At 34.9% G+C, this 8,336-nt stretch overlaps 1 long non-coding RNA gene across 1 annotated transcript; it reads left to right on the top strand.

Moving 5' to 3' along the window:
* The first annotated feature begins 1,456 nt into the window (after positions 1-1,456).
* LOC135156678 (uncharacterized) lies at positions 1,457-7,968 on the top strand. Its single transcript, XR_010295733.1, has 2 exons — positions 1,457-1,660; positions 4,155-7,968. It is a non-coding gene; the product is annotated as an uncharacterized LOC135156678 (long non-coding RNA).
* The last annotated feature ends 368 nt before the right edge of the window (positions 7,969-8,336 follow it).

The raw sequence follows: 8,336 nt of genomic DNA, 5'->3' as shown, positions 1-8,336 counted from the left end.
TATACATGTACAGTATATTCATACTGCACTTGAAATGTTTTTTATACCATATAACTACCCCAGCTCTCACTGAGCCGCCTTATAGGCGCTCGTGCATTCAAGGAATTTCTTGCTACCAGGTACCCATTCACCTCACCTGGGTTAAGTGCAACACCAGGTGGGTTAATTTCTTGCTGATCTGGAAAACATGCCATGGCTGGGAATCGAACCCACATCCCTCACATTGCAAGACAAGTGTCTTAATAACCTCTAGACCACAGTGCCCCCATGGAGAATATACACAGCGGGCTAGTGTAGATCAAGTAACATTGTACCTATCCAGGATACAGTACTGAGTTTAAGTACATACACCGAATGGCAAACCTTTGCCTTTGAAATGTCAATAAGGCCGTTTTAAAACGTTAAAAATGTGAAGTACCATCCCTAACAGCTCAATCAATAGCATTTATTTACAAATCCTGCACGCCTTGCTTCTTGCTGTGAAAGAAGAGATAGGGAACATGAGATATTTCCTCCTCCCGCAGAGCAATCTTGGAGATTAAACAGCCGATCAATTAATGCTTTTAAATTCAAATTTATATGTGCTGGTGAGACTGAGAAGTGTGTTATATGTTGGCTTGCTGCTAGACGCCTGTGTTGACTCAAACCTGGTTGAAATTTGACTTGTATTTTATTCGGTTTTGTTTTGATGTGTCGTGAGAGAAACTGTATGGAGCAATAGAACTGGGTCTGAATCAAATAGAATGATGTATTTATAACAAAAAAAAGATAGAACAAGAGAGAGAGAGAAGGGGGGGGGGAGAAAGAAAGTGATTACCCGTCGAAAAGGTTATGTACAAAAGAGAAAACAAGAGTTGATAGATACATGTAGGTTATGATGTTATTTTCAAAATATCATATTTTGATGGGGGGGGGGAGGAATAAAGGTGGCATTTTTTTCAATTAAGTGAACCTGGTTATATACGGTTTAACATAGTTCTTTTTGATGCTTTTCTTTCTTCCCAGATGTTGTCTTGATATTTATTTTCCTGAAAAAAACAACAACACAGTAACCCTGCCCCCCCTGTAGCGCCCTCTGCCTGAATTGAATTCCTCTGTTCCATATTCTTTTGTGATGATGTGTAGAGATCATTGAGGGGAAGGGAAAGTGCCCTTTTATTTCTTTTAGATGTTCAGAATGATTGATATTTCCTGACCAATAAAACTATTTAGATGTAAAATTGATTGTCAAAATATTATTCAGTGTGGACTGGACGAATATTCTCTAGGAGCTGTTGAAACTGTCTAAAAACTACAATATTAAATCCTTGTACAAGCCCCTACACGTTGGTGGAATGTCATTGCTTTTAATTCTTTGGTAATAAGTGCTTTCAGTTTGATTGGCACCCTCTTTTACGGGTCTACGTAGTTGAAAAGAGAGAGCTCTCGTCAAGAGAACATCACTGCGTCACTGGCCTCGATGGATGGATATATAATGAAGAATACGTAGCATTCTCCAAGCTCCTGCATTGAGATCATTCATTTACTATGAACCCCCTACTCTGTTGATATTGTGTAATCTCATCATTGGTGATAACTGACAGCTATTGATGCTGACAGTAAACATTTTGTGATTTTCTATTTCCTAGTGGATGCTACGCGACAACGACTGAGTTGGAGAGTGAGTACATAATGTAGATTGCATTCATGCCGGTTTTTGCTATTCTCTCTTCCTCATCGTTGACGGCAAGGGGGATGAAAGACTTTAGGATGCACCTTTGTATGTATAATATACATGTATGTGTGTGTGTGATGTGCCATGTGTGGTTGTAATACATGGGTGCACATGTGGATCGAACCGTCAACAAGAGGAAATGGGTTCCTTTTTGAAGGCTTTCGTCTTCTGCTTTAGATGTAATCAAAAGGGATTCTTGCATGTGGCATGCCTCGGTGGCAAGTTTTGTTTACATTTTCGCATGCCTTGAAAGCACCAGGGATGATGTTTTATTGCCCTTAAATATATATAGGAGCCTACACTGTATCCTTATGACCCAGATATATGTAATGCATTGCGGAGAAGAAAACAACCAGTGGACCACTGTTCTAGATTTTGTAAAGTGCAAAGAAATTCTGGAAACCAAATTTGAAATCTTATCAATGTATTATGATAATACTGTCATATACATATATCTGTCTTTTATTGTTTATTACTAAATTATTACATCAGGGTGTTTTCATGGTTTTTAATTATATTTTTACTGATTCAGTTGCATGCATCTTCGTACTACCAATATAATTACAGACAAAATTGATTTATTGGTCTAATATTGATTGATCAAACACGTCCATACATGTAGATAGAATGTCATTGTGTGATGTTTATATTTAATGACCAAAATGATCTAAATGAAATAGCTTTCTCTCTCAGTTTAAGATATTAACTAATTGTTACTTGATTACACTGTACCTGAAGTTCTTGATCTACATGTAGCTAGTTTATCCTGTCATTTTACATATACATACTGGGCAATGTCTTATAATTTCAATTTAGAGACGTGAATGTCTAGTATTAAAAACTGTGAAATCCCTATTAGTAAATTTATAATATTTTTAATTTTTATGACTAATTTATTGAAGTGATAACCTAGATATACATGAAGGTTACTTTGTCTTCAAGTTGTATTACATGTTTTTAATTTCATTTTTTGTTTAAACAACTACTGTGGGATTCACATAGTAAACAGCGTTGTTATAAATTATTTATAACTCAACTGTATGTTTGAAATGGTCTGAACATCATTTTCTCAAGCTAGAATTGTTTAGGTGGGCGTTTCATATACATGTAGCTGTTTGTTGATTACCAGCGACTTTAGGAACGACTGGTGATCCTTTCTTAAGAACTAATCAACACCAATCAACACCAAAGAAAGGATCACCAGTTTTTAAAGTTGCTTGTAACTTAAGAACAGCTTTTATGAAACACCCACCAGATATATATTAATTTATCAAAGTTTGAATAATTAATCCTTGATTTGAGCACTTCATACCCCGTCAACCCATGATTATCTCATTACCATTGGATTGATGAATACTACAAAAATGCTCCCTATAAAATCGGCTAATGATAATTGCAATTTGTGTTCACATGATTATTTTAGCATTAAAAAATGCAACTTGCTATCATTGTATGTGCATCGTGATTAGATGGGCAACTGAATTATTAATCATTAAAAAAAATTACACAGAAACATATATCCATCATACTAACAGTATTACTAATAAACTCATAATTCTCTTTCTCTCTCCCTCTAACTTCTCTCCCTCTATTTCTATCATCCTTTCTTGCCTCTCCCTTACCCCTCTCTCTATCTGTTTAATACCTCATTGCCCCTCTCTTACTCAACTACTATATCTTTTTCTCTTATTCTGATTTTTCCCCTCTCTTGCTCTCTTTTATATTTCACTCTCTTTGTTTCTTTGTTTCTTTCTTTGTTTCTTTGTTTCTTTCTTTGTTTCTTTCGTTCGTTCGTTTTTTCTTTCTTTCTTTCTTTCTTTCTTTCTTTCTTTCTTTCTTTCTTTCTTTCTTTCTTTCTTTCTTTCTTTCTTTCTTTCTTTCTTTCTTTCTTTCTTTCTTTCTTTCTTCCTTTCTTTCTTTCTTCCTTTCTTTCTATCTTTCTTTCTTTCTTTCTTTCTTTCTTTCTTTCTTTCTTTCTTTCTTTCTTTCTTTCTTTCTTTCTTTCTTTCTTTCTTTCTTTCTTTCTTTCTTTCTTTCTTTCTTCCTTCCTTCCTTCCTTCCTTCCTTCCTTCCTTCCTTCCTTCCTTCCTTCCTTCCTTCCTTCCTTCCTTCCTTCCTTCCTTCCTTCCTTCCTTCCTTCCTTCCTTCCTTCCTTCCTTCCTTCCTTCCTTCCTTCCTTCCTTCCTTCCTTCCTTCCTTCCTTCCTTCCTTCCTTCCTTCCTTCCTTCCTTCCTTCCTTCCTTCCTTCCTTCCTTCCTTCCTTCTCTCTTTCTTTCTCTCTCTCTCATGAATCCCCTTGTTCCCCTCTTACTTTTTTTCTCCCTTTCACCCTCTTTCTCTCTATCCTAATCTCTTTCTCTCTGTCCCACTCTCTCTGTCTTTCTCTCTCTCTCTTTCTTTCCATTCCCATCTCCCTTCAATCTTCTTGGTTTTTCCGAAGGTCTTCCCCGTTTCGTTTTCACACTCTTTCATACTGCGTGGATCAGAGCGATCAATGGCTAAGTCAATGGCAGTGTCCATGTTCAAGCACTTTAACGACTACAAGGCAAGCCGAATGTGAACCTCCCTCATTCTCCTCTCTGTTTTTCTCTCACGCACATTGATGTCTTCCCATTATGCCCATCAAACTGCACGATTCAATGGTGTGTTTCCATTTAAAATCGCTTTCGATTTTCATTTTAATTTCATCCTAAGCTCATTTATGTACACATGCTATTCCGGGAAGTCGCAGAACTCCACGTGCCTTTTTATGGCTAATGGGGTGTTGCAAGAAAATATTTGCGATTAATTGCAAATGTTCTGTTGGAACTTTACAACTGAAAGATCAACGCTAGCTGTAGCAAATCAGATTAAACTTCTTGTTTTCAAGGAGCAGTTCAGTAATCAATCACTGATTTGCAATTAACTGCAAGACATATGATTGATTTAGGGACCAAAAATAGACTTGCAATTGATCGCAAAATTGATCGCAAGTTTCTTGCAACACCCCATTAGTGGCTGCCTTGCAAATTCCGTCCAAAGAAAATTGAAGTAAATTTTACTAAAAGAAAATTAGAAAAAATATGAATGATGGTGATGACAAGATTGAAAAATTCCTGGATTAAATGGTCCAAATTTAATTTCAAAGCAACATTTTCATTTAGTTGTTCAGCGAATGGATTTTTTTTCAATTTTACAAAAACAGTGTTTTCTAGCAAAAAATGTAATTCAAGTTAGATTCAACTTATTATTATTGTTGCAGGTGGAAGGTAAGGGAATGGTTAATTTAAATCTGCTCATACATTTGTTTTTGCTGGAACACACTGTACATTTAGTGGTACATATTATACAAAAATGATATGTTATGTCAACACTAGTGGCATGAGTGGTGATAAAAAAAATGATTCTTTTAATGTGAAGTTTTCAAAATACTTGTGTGTGTGTCTATTTGATTTATTAAAAAAACTTTATTGCTGCTCATTTTTGATAGTGATATGTGGTGCCTACGTGTAATTTCAAACTTGGAAACGATACATATATGTTTTTGTGTTTCTAGTGAATTTTGAGAATGTATATTTTGTACAAAAGGCAATCTCATTGTGAGAAAGTGTTCCTTACATTGAGCCATGGGCGTTCATTTATCATATGAATTCAACTGACATGTGTTTGGACATACATGTATAAGCCCTCCATACACTGCATAATCTGATACGATGCGATTTTTGAACAAATTACATTTTGCATTAAGGTTGAAAGTTCCAAGAAGTAAAATATTTTAAATTTGAAGTTCAGCATAATGCTCTGAATTAATACTAAAATGACAATTTACTGCAAGCCTTGTGGCTGGAGAAAAAGTCCAGATCTGCTTCAATTAAGATTTGGAATTTAGTTTGTTGTTATTCCTACAGGGAGTCTTGATTTGATTTCAGTATTCATCAGCTATTTAGAAATTTGATTTTAAGATTTTATAGATTGGAATGTCCATAATTATCAAATGCATTATATCACATTTTCTTTGAAAATCGGTTAGCAACGGATTGTGTAGTGTGCTCTGGGCTTTACTCTATTAAGAGAAAGGGAAAAAAAAGAAGCGAAGTTGAAATATTAATTCTGTTGTTTGTTTGCCTTTAGTTATTTTGATTTATTCAAAACGATATTATCAGCAAGAGCAATCACATTTGATATTTGCTATGATTAACTCATACATGTTCATGCTAGCTCTGTGGACTAGTTTCGTTAAGTTAGATCTCCATCAGCAACTCCAACGTCATTTTGTAGATTAACCCAATGCATGCCTCATAAAGCGAAATAGTCATTATTCAACAGTAATTATTTTGTTTAAAAATTCATTCTTTGCATGCAGTTGCCTGCCCTCATTTGCAACTCATATAAAATATTCATTATCATTGCATTTTTTTTCTGTATCAACACCTCTCTGCTCTGCATGGTTCATGTATGTTGATGGCTTTATGTAGCGTTTGACTTAAAACTGTGTGTTCCTTTTTGAAATAATTTAATAATGCATGTATTGCATGGGTCTAGTTTTCATGCTGTAGAAATGCTTCTTTTGGAGGGAGGGGCTGCTTAAAAACTTGCACGCAAGGATAGAATACATGTATTCCTATAGATTAAAATTATAGTCAATTTTGCAGATTAAATCTAATGTATTATGGGAGAAATGCTGCTACATTTCTTGATAAAACTTGCATGAAATTTTTATTTTTTGAATGCATGAAATGCAACTTTCAGTTTTTGCTTGTAGTTTTTCGCACATTGTGCTTTTGATTTTGTTAGTGTTTTGCGGTAGTGTTATATTTCATGTTTATACTGTGATATTTAGAAAGTTATTCTTTTTTAGTTTTTATATATTTCTTCCAATGTGCTTAAAAAAAAATTATAATCCTAATCTGGTCATTGTCGTGTTGACCACAAGATTCTGAAAAAATGAATATCACATTATTTTTCTGCTGATTTAACCTGGGCATTTATAGAATGATATATAATCCATCTTCAATTTAGCATTCCTAATTGCTTAACGTCTTATACAGGTGTGCAAATGAATCTATACAATTATTTAATCATTTATCTCCGTGGTTTAATAATTGCACCGATGCAATTGTGTTGTTTAACATATGGAGTTGTTATGAAGAAAAACAGAGTCTACTACATGTATTAGCACATTGTGGGACTATTGAAATCCATCCCTGCATCTTGCCTTCTGCGTTTCAAATTGAAAGTCTTCATGGTCTGATATGTCAATCTATGACGGTATCCTGGCACATGTGGGTGTGAGAATTAGATTAGCATTCATAGATCTTGACCGTAATGAATTCACGCTGAAAACGGGCATGAACTTGTGCGGCATTCAACGTGCATGATTAATGTGATCAGGGTCTCCCCAAGGAACTATGTTCTTCTCATTTTGATAATATTTTGTAGGTCTTGCATAGGTATAGGTGATTCCTGATAGGGAATGTAAAACTATTGTGTATTTTGGAAAAGAGGAGGTAAAGGATATGATTTGGGGGGGGGGGTTTACTATGGGATGCAATGAAAATTGAAAAAAGAAAAGTTATTAGGCAGAAATAAGAGAAATATAGGAATACAGAAAAGAAAAGACAAAAGGAGGGCAGTGAGGGAGAAATAAATTTGTTTACAGAATAGTGAGAGAAAAAAAAAATCGAGAGAGAAAGGGGGGGGGGGGCAGACAGAAGGGGGATGAAGAAAGAAGAGGACTATGTGAGAATTATTAAGATAATCTTTTTTACAGCATTAAACAAAGTTGAACAATGCCATTTTCAGAACAAATTTTTAAACAATTTGATGGAGGGTTGTCCATATTAAATTTGTGCATCACATTTTAGGAGATCAATATTAAAGACCCTGACCGGTGTAAAAACAATCATATATCAAAATAAAGGTAATGATTCATACAATACAAATATACCAAAAATATTACATATATCTCCTTCCAATAGTTAAAAATATAAAATAAAAATCAAAGAAACTGCTCCTCCAAAGTACGCTTCGATTGAGCACCCCCACGTCGCCTGGAAATGATGACATCACGTTGTGTCAGGAGGGTTGTGATTCCATAGGTTTGTGTACAAAAGCATTGGGTATTTTATTCCATTTCCATGTTATGAATCCATTATTTTTTTTCGTTTTCAGATGAAAATGGCACTCAAAATTATTCACTGTTCAAATTTTTGTAAACCTGCAACTATTCACTACCTTTTTTGTGATTTCTTTGTTTGGCTCTTATTGGGCCTAAATTGCTATGTCAGGAAAAGTTGTTATACATAATCTAAATGCAGATAGAATTGAAATCTGCGCCAAATAAGCAGGAAATAAAATATGGCAAAAACTAGTTTAAAACTGTAGATTTCATAAATTCAAGCTTGTGGGTAAAAATATATGTGATATCCCTCTGTGATAGAAGTGAAGAGAATGAAATGCGTTATCTGGAAAGCAAAAAAATCACCCACTTTTTCTGTGTACAAACCTATGGAATCACGACGCTTCTTACACAACGTGACGTCACGGTCTCGAGGCAGGTGAAAAGCACAATAAAGCCTATTTTCTAAGCGGGGTTCGAAGCCCGATAATTGGAATATTCTTAAGCAAAATACTCAGCTGGGAA

Source organism: Lytechinus pictus, chromosome 14 (genome assembly GCF_037042905.1).
Source record: "Lytechinus pictus isolate F3 Inbred chromosome 14, Lp3.0, whole genome shotgun sequence".
NCBI lineage: Eukaryota > Metazoa > Echinodermata > Echinoidea > Temnopleuroida > Toxopneustidae > Lytechinus > Lytechinus pictus.
Note: the sequence above shows the minus strand (reverse complement) of the source record. Positions and strands in the feature narration are given on the sequence as shown.